Below are 12,450 nucleotides of genomic sequence, written 5' to 3'. Positions count from 1 at the left end.
GAAAATTGGACATAGTACAACCTGAGGACCCAGTTAAATCACTCCTGGGCATATACACAAGCCCCAGCATATAACAAGGCCACATGCTACACTATGCTCATAGCTGCCTTATTTATAGTAGTGAGAAGCTGGAAACAACCCAGATGTCCTTCCACAAAGAAATGGATGCAGAAAATATGGTACATTTACATGATGGAATACTACTAAGATATTAAAAACAATGACTTCATGAAATTCTTAGGCAAATGAAACTAGAAAATATCATCTTTATTGAGGTAACCCAATCACAAAAGAACACACATGGTATGCATTCACTAATAAGTGGACATTAGCCCCAAAGCTCAGGATACCCAAGATAAAATTCACAGACAACATGAAGTTCAAGAAGGAAGACCAAAGTGTGTATGCTTCAGTCCTTCTTAGAAGGAGGAACAAAAATATTCACAGGAGGATATATGGAGACAAAGTGTGGTGCAGAGACTGAAGGAAAGGCCATCCAGAGACTGCCGCATCTGAAAGATCCATCCTATATACAGTCACCAAATCTAGACAATATTGAGGATGCCAAGAAATGCATGCTGAGGGGAGCCTGACATAGCTGTCTCCTGAGAGGCTCTGCCAAAGCCTGATAAATACAGAGGTGGATGCTTACAGCCAACCACTCAGCTGAGAACGGGATCCCCAATGGTGGAATTAGATAAAGGACTGAAGGAACTGAATGGGGTTGCAACTCCATAAGAAGAACAACAATATTAACCAACCCAACCCCACCAGAGCTCCCAGGAACAAAACCACCATCCCAAGAGTACACTGGGATAGACCTACGTCTCCAACAGCATATGTAGCAGAGGATTGCCTTGTTGGGCATCAATGGGAGGAGAGATTCTTGGTCCTACCAAGGCTTAATGCCCCAGTGTAGTGGAATGTCAGGATGGGGAGGTGGGAGAGGGTTGGTGGCAGGTTGGGAAAACACCCTCATAGAAACAGGGGAAAGAGAGATGTGATAGCATATTTCTGGAGGGGAAAATGGGAAAGGGGATAACATTTGAAATGCATATTTAAAAATCCAATAAAAGAAAAAATTATAAACTAAAAAAAACTGAATAATATTCTATTGTGTAAATTACTACATTTTCATTCACAAGTTGGAACACACCTACTAAGTGGACTCTGCTTCCTGGCTATTGTGACTAGAACAGCAAGTATATCAGTGGAAGCTTTGGCCCTAAAGCCATATGCCCAAAATCATGTGGTATTTCTATCTACTTGAGAAACCTCCAAATAGATTGCCATAGTAGCAATGCCAGTTTGCATTTCCACTAATATGTAGTAACCATACTTCTGTCCCCATATCTATGCAAGCATGTGTTATCATTTGTTTTCATTAATTGATTCTTTTTTAAGATCTTAACCATCATGCCTTGAGAAATATGAAATCTAAATGTAGCTTTAATTTTCATTTCTCTGATTGTCTTAGTTCGGGATTCCATTGTTGCTGTGAAGAAACACCATGACTACGGCAAATTGTATAAGGACAACCAATTAAAGGGCCTGGCTTGCAGGTTCTGAGGTTCAGGCAATTATTATCAAAGCAGGAAGCATGGCAACATCCAGGCAGGCATGGCCCTGAAGGAGGCGAGAGTTCTATATCTTGTTCCAAAGGCAACCAGGAGAAGGCTGTCTTGGAGGCAGCAAGGAAAAGGGTTTCAAAGCCCACCCCAAAAATGACACACTTCCTCCAACAAGGCTACACTTCCAAATAATGATACTCCCTGAACCACCCATATACAAACCATCACATTGATATTAAACTATGGAAATCATTTATAAGTCACATATTTTTCATCTTTTGAAAATGCTCTGTTTAGGTTCATACTCAATTTTAATTGGGTTATGTGCTGTTTTCTTGAGGATTAATGTCTTTTGACTTTGCCTATTCTAAATAGTAGACAACTGTGAAGTGTATAAGATGGGAAAGATTTTTCCCTAATTATTGTTTGTTTATAGAACATATTTTATTATTGATATGGACACAGGGTATAGGTGTATTGAAGATATGGTATTATAGGTTTTGTCTTGTATTGAAAATAGATTTTTTAAATACAGTTTGTTCTGATTAGTTTCCCTTCTCCTTATTCCTGCCCATACCAACTCCCATCTGGATTCTTATCCTTTCTGTCTCTCATTTAAAAACAAACAGCTACTTAAGGAATAGTAATAAAGTGACACAAAATATGATGAGATAAATTAAAGCAAACAAATTTTAATAAAAATACAAACAAACAAGAATCGGAGCCAAAGGAAAAGCACAAGAAATACATATAGGAAGAGACACACATGCTCCCCCACACATAGGAATCTCATTAAACCCAAAAACTAGAAGCCACAACATATACACAAAGGAACAGTAAGGTTTCACTCCTTCTTTAAAAGGGGAACAAGAATACCCTTGGCAGGGAATAGGGAGGCAAAGTTTAGAACAGAGGCTGAAGGAACACCCATTCAGAGCCTGCCCCACATGTGGCCCATACATATACAGCCACCAAACTAGATAAGATGGATGAAGTAAAGAAGTGCAGGCCTACAGGGACAGGATGTAGATCTCTCCTGAGAGACGCACCCCGAATACAGCAAATACATAGGCGAATGCCAGCAGCAAATCACTGACTGAGAACAGGACCCCCGTTGAAGGAATCAGAGAAAGGACTGGAAGAGCTTGAAGGGGCTCGAGACCCCATATGTACAACAATGCCAAGCAACCAGAGCTTCCAGGGACTAAGCCACTACCTAAAGACTATACATGGACTGACCCTGGACTCTGACCTCATAGGTAGCAATGAATAGCCTAGTAAGATCACCAGTGGAAGGGGAAGCCCTGGGTCCTGCCAAGACTGAACCCCCAGTGAACATGATTATTGCGGGGAAGGTGGTAATGGAGGGAGGATGGGGAGGGGAAACCCATATAGAAGAGAAGGGGGAGGGGTTAGGGGACGTTGGCCCGGAAACCAGGAAGGGGAATAACAATCGAAATGTAGATAAGAAATACTCAAGTTAATAAAGATTTTTTAAAAAAAGGAAGGTAGAAGTAAGCAAATAAAATATGATGCATTGATGGATTTTCACATCCAAAAAAAAATGACCTTGATTCAACATCATGACACAGAAAACGTCCGAAGATGCATTTGAATTTGTTTTGTCTTGTTTGTTTTTTGTTGACCATCTATAACTAAGCACTGGGATTGCAGTGAGACTCTCATGAAGAAAACTAGATTTCTATTATTAAGAGACTATCGATCAGAGTCAAGAATGTGTTCACTTCTCTCAGCTCTAGGACCCCTCCTAATACAGATGAATGCCAGCCCTGTGCGTGCTGTCGCAATCCCTGTGAGTTCATATGTGTTCTAGTCCTGCTGTGTCTAGAATGTCGTGACTGTTCGGGGTCCTCCGTCCCCTCTGGTTTGTACAGTCTTTCTGTCTCCTCTTCTGCAGTGTACCCTGAGTCCTGAGGGGAGGCATTTGATGCTTGCCTCTCCTTCTTTATCCTGCTTCTTATCTCAAATGATCATGTCCTTTGCTCTTCTTGTTCAGAAGATTTTCAATTTCATTTTGTTCCATTTATTAATTTTTAGTTTTAATGTTTGTGTGACAAAGGTCTTCTTCAGAAAGTTCTTTCCTGTACCAGAAGATTCAAGATTTTCTATTATTTCTTCCATTGGGTTCATGTTCTTAAATCATTTATTATTTAGATTGGTACAGGGTGGGAGATAAGAGTCACATGACATTCTTCTACATGTGGACACAGATTAACCAGCACCATTTGTTGAAGATGCTGTTTTGTGACAATGTATATTATTGGCTTCACCATATAAAATTATGTGTCATATAGGAGGGTGGATTTACATATAGAAAATCAGTTACGGTCCGTCAGTCAGTGAGTTCCTTTTTATGGCCACACCGTGCTGTTCTTATTACTATATCTCTGTAGTATAATTTGAAATCTGAGATGGTTATACATTGAGCGATTTCCTTTTTACTGGTTAGAATGGTTTTGGTGTTACTGGGTCTTTTGTGTTTCCACTTGATATCCAAAGATTTTTTTCAATTTCTGTGAAGAATTCCATTGCTGTTTCAATGACAATTTCCTTGAATCTATATATTGCTTTTGCTAGAATGGCTATTTTCACCATCTTAATTATACCAGTCCATGAGCATAGAAAGGTCCATCTTCTGGTGTCTTTAATTCTATTTGAGAGTCTTAAAGTTTGCATTGCACAAGTCTGTTATTTCCTTAATTAGATATATTCTAGATTGGTATTTATTGTTTCCCTGCTTTCTTCCCTGGTATGTTTGCCATTTATATACAGGAAAGTGTGCTCACTAGTTTATGTCAATGTTACACCAGCTACAGTTATTTGAAAAGGGAAAGACTCAATTATTGCAATTTCATATTTACATATCTATATGTTTACACATTTATATATAATTAATTTATATATAGTATAATTTCTATATTTGATATATAATTATATATAATATAACATACATATAATTTAACGTGTGTGGTTTATTTACAGGGGTACTTATACATTTAAGAATATATATATACATACACACATTTATGTGTATGAGTGTGCATGTTTGTATGTATGTACAAATTGGGATGGAAAAAAATCAAAGTATCACAATTTGCAGATGATATGATAGTGTGTATATGCAACCCCGAAAATTCTACCAGAGAACTTTTACAGGTGATAAACACGCTGTAAAACATTTCAGAAATATTGCTGAAAAAATTAACTCAAAAAAATCAGTAGCCCTTGTTTCTATGAATGATAAGCTTTTCACTCAAGTGATTTTCATAGAATTGAACTTTCACAAACTGTTGGACCTTGACATAAAGTTAGTTTCCCAGGTTTTCAATTTAGCTTTTGGTGTTTGATATCTATTGACTGGATTTCTTGACAATATTGGTTTTAGTTTTGAAATATGGCTGTACGTTCTATCCCTTCATTGACTAAGACTTTCCAGTTATCAGTCTCACAGCTTTGTGAGAGTTGGCTTTGTAATTACTTACTTTAAACTGGTAAGGTATGTATGTCCAGACAGGAATTTGATCATGATTTCAAGATCCAGCCTTCCCAATCCCAGCACTGTAGTCATATTCACCTGATCTGTTGTGTTTCCCAACCCATTTCTTTTTTTTTTTTTTTTTTGGTTCTTTTTTTTTTTTTTTTCCGGAGCTGGGGACCGAACCCAGGGCCTTGCGCTTCCTAGGTAAGCGCTCTACCACTGAGCTAAATCCCCAGCCCCCCAACCCATTTCATATGACCATTTGTCCCTAAGCGTAAATATGGACACAGGTAAGCCAAAGTGATAATTGTGTTTGTGGAAAGGCCTGGCTGCAGTAAAACTTTCTATACTGCCATGTTTGTCCTTGGCCATGACATTTAATTCCTTGGCATCCCTCAATGCTGTGTGTATGCTATGCTTTTTGCCAATTTGGCCCATGGAATGATCCTTGTGTTCCCAGTGAAGACCCCTGGACCATAAAGAATGCTCTTCTTTACCATATCATTGGCTATGGGGTAAAGCATCTATTACCCTCATTAAGGATTTTATCATCTTGGTAATCAAATGTGTTGTCAGATACTTGGAGGTTTTCAGTGTGTAGTGTGTTTACTTGGTTAGACAGTAAGGGTAACACTTGTTTGATTAAGAGTGTGAAAAACAATGCCAACAAACCAGAGCTTCCAGAGACTAAGTCACTACCCAAAGACTATACATGCACTGGCCCTGGGCTCCAACCTCATAGGTAGCAATGAATAGCCTAGTAAGAGCACCAGTGGAAGGGGAAGTTCTTGGTCTTGCCAAGACTGAACCCCCAGTGAACGTGATTGTGGGGGGAGGGTGGTAATGGGGGGAGGATGGGGAGGAGAAGTCCATATAGAGAGGGAGGGGTTAGGGGGATGTTGGCCTGGAAACCGGGAAAGGGAATAACAATTGAAATGTAAATAAGAAATACTCAAGTTAATAAAGATTTTTAAAAAAGAAAAAAGAAAATAAATAAAAGAGTGTTAAAGCGCTTCTTTCCTTAGGTTTATGGACTACTGGAATATTTGTGGATCACTGCTATTAGCTCTTTAATTTCCCTGTTAATTTCCCTGGCTATAATACAAGACTATTTTGATGCATTAGTTCTTTTAGAATCTGTTGCCTGGTTTTATTATTCAGATTGTAAGTGTTCCACTGATTCTTTTCTCTCTCAGTGTTGTGTGAATTTGTTTCTATTCTGGGTGAGCAGGATAAAGAAGATAGATACACAGGGACAGTGATGCTAGGAAAGATCTCCTTTCAGGCAAAGAGTCTTCAGTAATGAGGCTCACTCTGCGGCAGTCTGAAGGAGACAATTTCTGATTATTTTTGCTCTCATCAAATAAAATAGGTCTCTGTAGACTGAATGTTTCTGATGGAATAAGAATTCCTGTGCTACTAGGTTCACATGAGACCTATGCTACATGACAGAGGATGAGGCTAGAATTGAGGCTACTTTGTAGGGCTGCTTGTGTCTCTGGAAGGGTTGTGTAACTGTGTGACAGCAATGAATCTGCCTTGAATTCTAGGCAATATAGATAGAGTGGAGATGAGCAGTAGCTCTCTTGTCTAAGGGTGGATATATTGATGACTATTCTGTTTTGTGTGTGTGATAAAAGTTCATGAACATGAGGTAGAAGCATGGCAGTTAGCTGGAGCAGCCATCTGGGAGCATCACAAATAAAGACTAGGCTTGGCTCCCTCAAGGAGACTCCAAGTGATGAGCTTCTGCTGCCATGGCTACACAATATAATGTTCCATAAACTGTTTAACAACTGGTGTACATGTGTCCAAATGCACTAGATAGTGGGAGAAATTACACATTCAAAACCACACTGGTTGTTTTCAATCATCTCAGATGTTTAAACATTTGATTTCTAGTGTGTGTTTTTGTGGAACAGAGGGAGATGGAGTTCCTTAGCTAAAGGAACTGCGTCATTAGGTGATAGAGAATATCTAATGCAGTGTTACTTTGACCAGATAACTACATCATGTATAGTACAAGATGCTGACAGCAGTATGGCTTCCTTGTCTCTTCAAAGCCAATGCACAACCAAAACCTTCCTTCTTAGAGGTGATTCTGGCCAGGGATTTGGTACAGCCATGAGAAAAATAACCAGGGCACCGGGTGTAGCACAGAACCTGAGGAAAAACACTGTCAGCTCTGACAAGCCATCATTGGTTGGTTGCTTGAGATGTCATAACAAGAAGGAATAATGAAGAATGCTAGCAACAAGTCAATACTAGGCACTGCCTGCATATTCCTCCTCTCCTTGTATCCTGGAGTAGCTCCTGATGCCTACAGAGCAGTTGGACTTAAAATTCATCCTTATGGCTTGGAATCTCCAGTCTACTGAGTTTGTTCCTCGGATTGTTGGTTTTGTGTCCAGGGTTTAACTATGGTATTCCATGTTTTCTAATTTATATTATTAGGTTTTGTCTGAGTTTTGATTTGTCTATGTCTTATCTCTTGATTATTAGGCAAATTCTGCTTTAAAAACTCATTTGGTTACTCTTTTTAATTTGGTTTCTATTTCCTCCTCTAAAAACATGTAGAAGTTATGTCTGGTTCTACTTCCTAGCCCCATGTTCTCAGAAATAAAACTCAGACTTAAATACTTTGTCCATACAGCTAGTCTCAACTCTGAATAGATCATAACTAAAATATCCTATATATTTTATACTACATTCTGCCACATGACTGGTTACGTGGACTCAGGCACCATGCATCCATCTCCTCACATCTTTCTGGCAAATCTAACAGGCCTAGCTTTATCCCTGAATATTTTCTCCTCCATGATGGATGTCCTTCCATTTCCTGACTAAGTCATAGGTCACAGGCTATTTGGTAAGTGATACATACATATAATACATAAGACATTCTATACATATGTGTTGCTAAAATACTGACAAATTGATTTCCAGAGTGGTTGCACAAGTTTTCACTCCAATATAAAACCACATACACAAAATTTAATAGAACACAAAGTGGGGGAAAGCCCTGAACAAAATGATACAGGAGACAACTTCCTGAACAGAACATCCATGGTTAAGGCACGAAGATCAACAATAAGTGGGACTTCATGAAACTGAAAAACTTCAATAAGACAAAGGACATGGTCAAAAGGGTAAAATATCAGGCTACAGAATGGGAAAATATTGCCCTAAATCCCATATCTAATAGAGGGCTGCTGTCCAAAATATATAAGTAAATCAAGAAATGTAACATCACAAAACCAAATAATGTAGGTAAAAATAAGGTGCGGATCTAAATAGACAATTCTCAGCGAAGGAATCTCTAATGGCATGGCTGCAAAGCACTTAAAGAAATGTTCAACACCTGAAGATATCAGGTAAATGCAAATCAAAACAACTCAGAGATTTTATACAATATTTGTCAGAATTGGTAGGATCAAAGACACAAATGACAGTGAAAGGAAAATTATACAGATTTAAGGTTTAAAAATATGAAATTAAAAGAGTAAGTTTCAAAATTCACAGACTCAGGCCTAAACATTGTGAAAAGCAAGTTCTGGCAGCCCCGCCCTGCCACTAGGACTAACAGACGATAAAGATAAAGAAAAGGAATGCAGGAACCAGCCCAAGTTATCAGGACTGACCCAAACCATCTGGCAGAAAGGCACCTCCCCCAGCTTACTCAGAGTCACACCTTAACCAGATGTCCTTCAAACCCTGATACGCCCCTAGCTTCTAAAATTCTGTACGCTCCAGTCAATACGTACTCTCCTGCTGTGCTGTAATCTCACTGCCATGTTTAAATGAGCCAATTACTTATAGCCGCACCAGAAATTAGCCAATTGTGTGTAACCACGCCAAAACCCCTAGCCTTCCCTATATAAACCCCTGACTTTTGAGTTTCTGGGTCGACACCTCTGTCTCCTGCACAGGATACGTGTCGACCCGGAGATCCCCGTAATAGATCTCCGTAATAAACCTCGTCTTTGCTTATTACATCCAAAATGGTCTTTCTGTGTCTGGGGTCCGTGATTTCCCGCGACTTTAGAGAGGGTCTCTCTTCGGGGATCTTTCAACAGCTCATGCTACCGAGGATGTGGACCAAGGGAAACACTCCATTACTGCTAAATAGATTGAAAAGTTATATAGTCACTTTGGGAATAAATACGGCAGATTCTCAGAAAACATGCAATCGGTCTACGTCAAGAACCAAGTGTAGTAATCCTGGGCATATATCCAAAGGACACCAAACCTCAAGGACACTTGTTCAAGTATATTCATTGCATTTTTTATTCATAAGCCAGGAACTGGAAACAACTTAGATTTCCTCAACTAAAGAATGGATAAAGAAAATGTGGTGCATTTATAAAATGGAGTATTACTCAGCTGGTAAAAATGATAACATCATGAAGTCTATCAACAAAAGGATGTGAGTAAAAGGATGTAAGTGCAGTACCCCAGATACAGAGAGCCAAAAATTGTATGTATTCACCTGTAAATGGATATTTTCTGTACATAAAGGATAACCATGCTATGACCCACAGACCTTAAATGCTAATCAGCACAGAGGACTCAGTGGAGGACAAGCATATCTCACTGTGAAAGAGAAACCAAACAGATGATGTCAGTGTTGGAGATGTCACAGGTGAATGGAGAGGGGCCTGGATAGGATTGGGGGTTAAGGATGGGACCAGGAGGGATCAGGTTTAGGTCACACAAAGGGAGAGAGTACTGAGAGGAACAACAGGAATGGAAGAGAGACACATCTCCAGGACAAACTAGAAAGCTAGGGCAATGGAAACTTTGAGGAATCAATGATGGTGACTCTAGCAAGACTATTAGCAATAAGGGAATATCAAGACTGAACTGACCATCTCCTGTAGCCAAGGAAGACTTCCAGTGGAGATACTGGGACACCAACCCTGCCACTACATCTCCAACCTACAATTTATCTTGCCTAATAAATGTGCTGGGGTAATGGTGGTTTACAAAAATGTGGAACTGGCCAACAAATGAGACCCATGCCATGAGAAGGAGTCCATCCCTGACATTGCCTGGAAAGCCAGGAACCTGCCTTGGCAGACTGATACCCACAGGAGGCTCGCCCTTTTTTTGAAGAAAAACAGAGGAGGAGTGAAACGAGGACCAAGAGGGGAAACTTTAATCATGACATAAAAGAGAGAGAGAGAGAGACAGAGACAGAGACAGAGAGAGAGAGAGAGAGAGAGAGAGAGAGAGAGAGAGAACCCTCACGCTGTCTTTGTTTGCCAAGAAATTGACTTGCAATTATTTTCCATCATTACATTATCTCAAGATTTCTATTTATCTATTCAGTATTATGCTAAATACCTGTATCCTAGCACTCAGGAGGTAAGGCAGTAGGATTCAAACACTGAGATTTCTCTTAGGATAGTCCTAGTATAATTTGTATTTCTTATAGACACCAATTAATGTGGGGTAAACGATTTTATTTGGCTTACTTGTTTTGATCAAAGTCCATCATTTATGGAGGTTGGGAGAGGAATTTATACAGCAAGAGAGCCAGAAAACAATGAGGAAACCAGTCTACAGTCTTGTTCTTTACGCCTTCCACGCATACACACACACACACACACACACACACACACACACACACACACACAACTCAGGACCAACTTAAAGAGGTGGAATCACCAACAGTAGGCTGGCCCCTCCACATCATTAATCAAAAACAATGGGTTTGTAGCCTTCTACCAATTGTAAATTCAAGCCTAGTTTCAGATGTTCAACTCCTTAAAGCTCTTTGTTTCTGAGCCATATTTTTGGGTAAAAGGATGGATAAAGGAAACATATTGAGTCTGGGAACACATATCTAGATAGACAATTACCAGAACGTTTGTTTTAAATACACACCAACTTTATTAGAATAACAGAAACTTCCAATTTACAAGACAGAAAACACCATGAACCCAGCACTGCCTGGGAAGTGTCATATCATATTACTATTCTGATGGCACCTGGTCACACTGAGGGTCACAGGAAAACCCCATCATAGCTGCTGCAAGACCACACTTCTAAGTGACAGTCAGGGCTGCACACAGACTTGTTTTGAAGCTTGGGCCGTGGAAAGGATGAATGAGGAGAGCACAGATTTCCTTTTCCATTTAATTACAAACAGAGTCCGCGAGAGAGTTGTATGGGAACTCGCTTCCATTTCTGCAACACGGGGAGGGAAAGAAGGGATGACAGGGGTCCAGGACACTAGCACTAGCAGGCTGCTCTGGTGACACTCTGAGCTCCCTTCTCGTTCTGGAGGTGGTAATAGGTGTCTTTCCTGGCAGCTGCAGCAGCTTGATGGGGGAAGACAGGGCCACCCAAGCACTACCTTTCTTGAAGCCGTATTTTTTTAACTTATTTTTACAATACAGATTTATTCCTGTCCCAGTCCAACCCCAATTCCCCAACTGTTCCACATCCCATACCATCTCACCACCCTACCCCATGTCTCCACAAGGATGTCCTCACCCCACCCACCCCACCAGACCTCTAAACTTCCTGGGGCCTCCACTCTCTCAAGGATTAGGTGAATTTTCTCTGACTGAACCCAGACCTGGGGGGCCTCCGCTGTATATGTGTTGGCGTCCTCAACTCGGCTGTTGGAGGCTGCCTGGATGATGATCCACTGTCTGAGAGATGGGTGTATAGGTTAATGGAGACTGCTGATCCTCCTACATGGTGGTCCTCCTCCTCAGCTTCCTCCAGCTTCTCCCTAATTCAACAACAGGGATCAGCAGCTTCTGTTCATTGGTTGGGTGCACATATCTGCATTTGACTCTCTCAGCTGTTTCTTAGGTCTTTCGGAGGGCAGTCAAGATAAGTCCCTTTTTGTGAAAGCCCCATAGCCTCAGGAACGGTGTTAGGTCTTGGGCACTCCCCTTGAGCTGCATCCCGCTTTGGGCCTGTATCGTTTGTGCTCATAGAACAGGGCTCGCTTAGAGCTCCCCAAATTGACAAATTTTGGGCAACAATCTCTATCTTTCTCCAGAATGATACACTGTTTACAAGAGTAGGCATCAAAGAATTCGGAACCTTCAATGATCACACAACAGCCTGGTTAGATCCAAAGTCACACTCATCACATATGCAAACGAGGGTGCAGGGCTACACATAGGAATCACAGATCACACATTTGCCATCCTATTTTTCACACAGTCTTCTGAAAGCTACACAAGCCTGCTTGTAGCAGAAAAATCTGGATGTTTAGCCATAACTCTATTCCAAGCTTGTGGCCCCAGAAGATCTTTATATCCTCTGTTCCTAATCCTGAGATGTGAATATAAGACATGGAGGGAGACACAGTTAAGGGGTTAACTAGAAGGACTTGACACCTATTCTTATTTTTGA

This window comes from Rattus norvegicus, chromosome 9 (genome assembly GCF_021556685.1).
Source record: "Rattus norvegicus strain SHRSP/BbbUtx chromosome 9, alternate assembly SHRSP_T2T, whole genome shotgun sequence".
Classification (NCBI taxonomy): domain Eukaryota; kingdom Metazoa; phylum Chordata; class Mammalia; order Rodentia; family Muridae; genus Rattus; species Rattus norvegicus.
The sequence above is the reverse complement of the archived record's forward strand: the minus strand, read 5'-3'. Positions refer to the sequence as shown.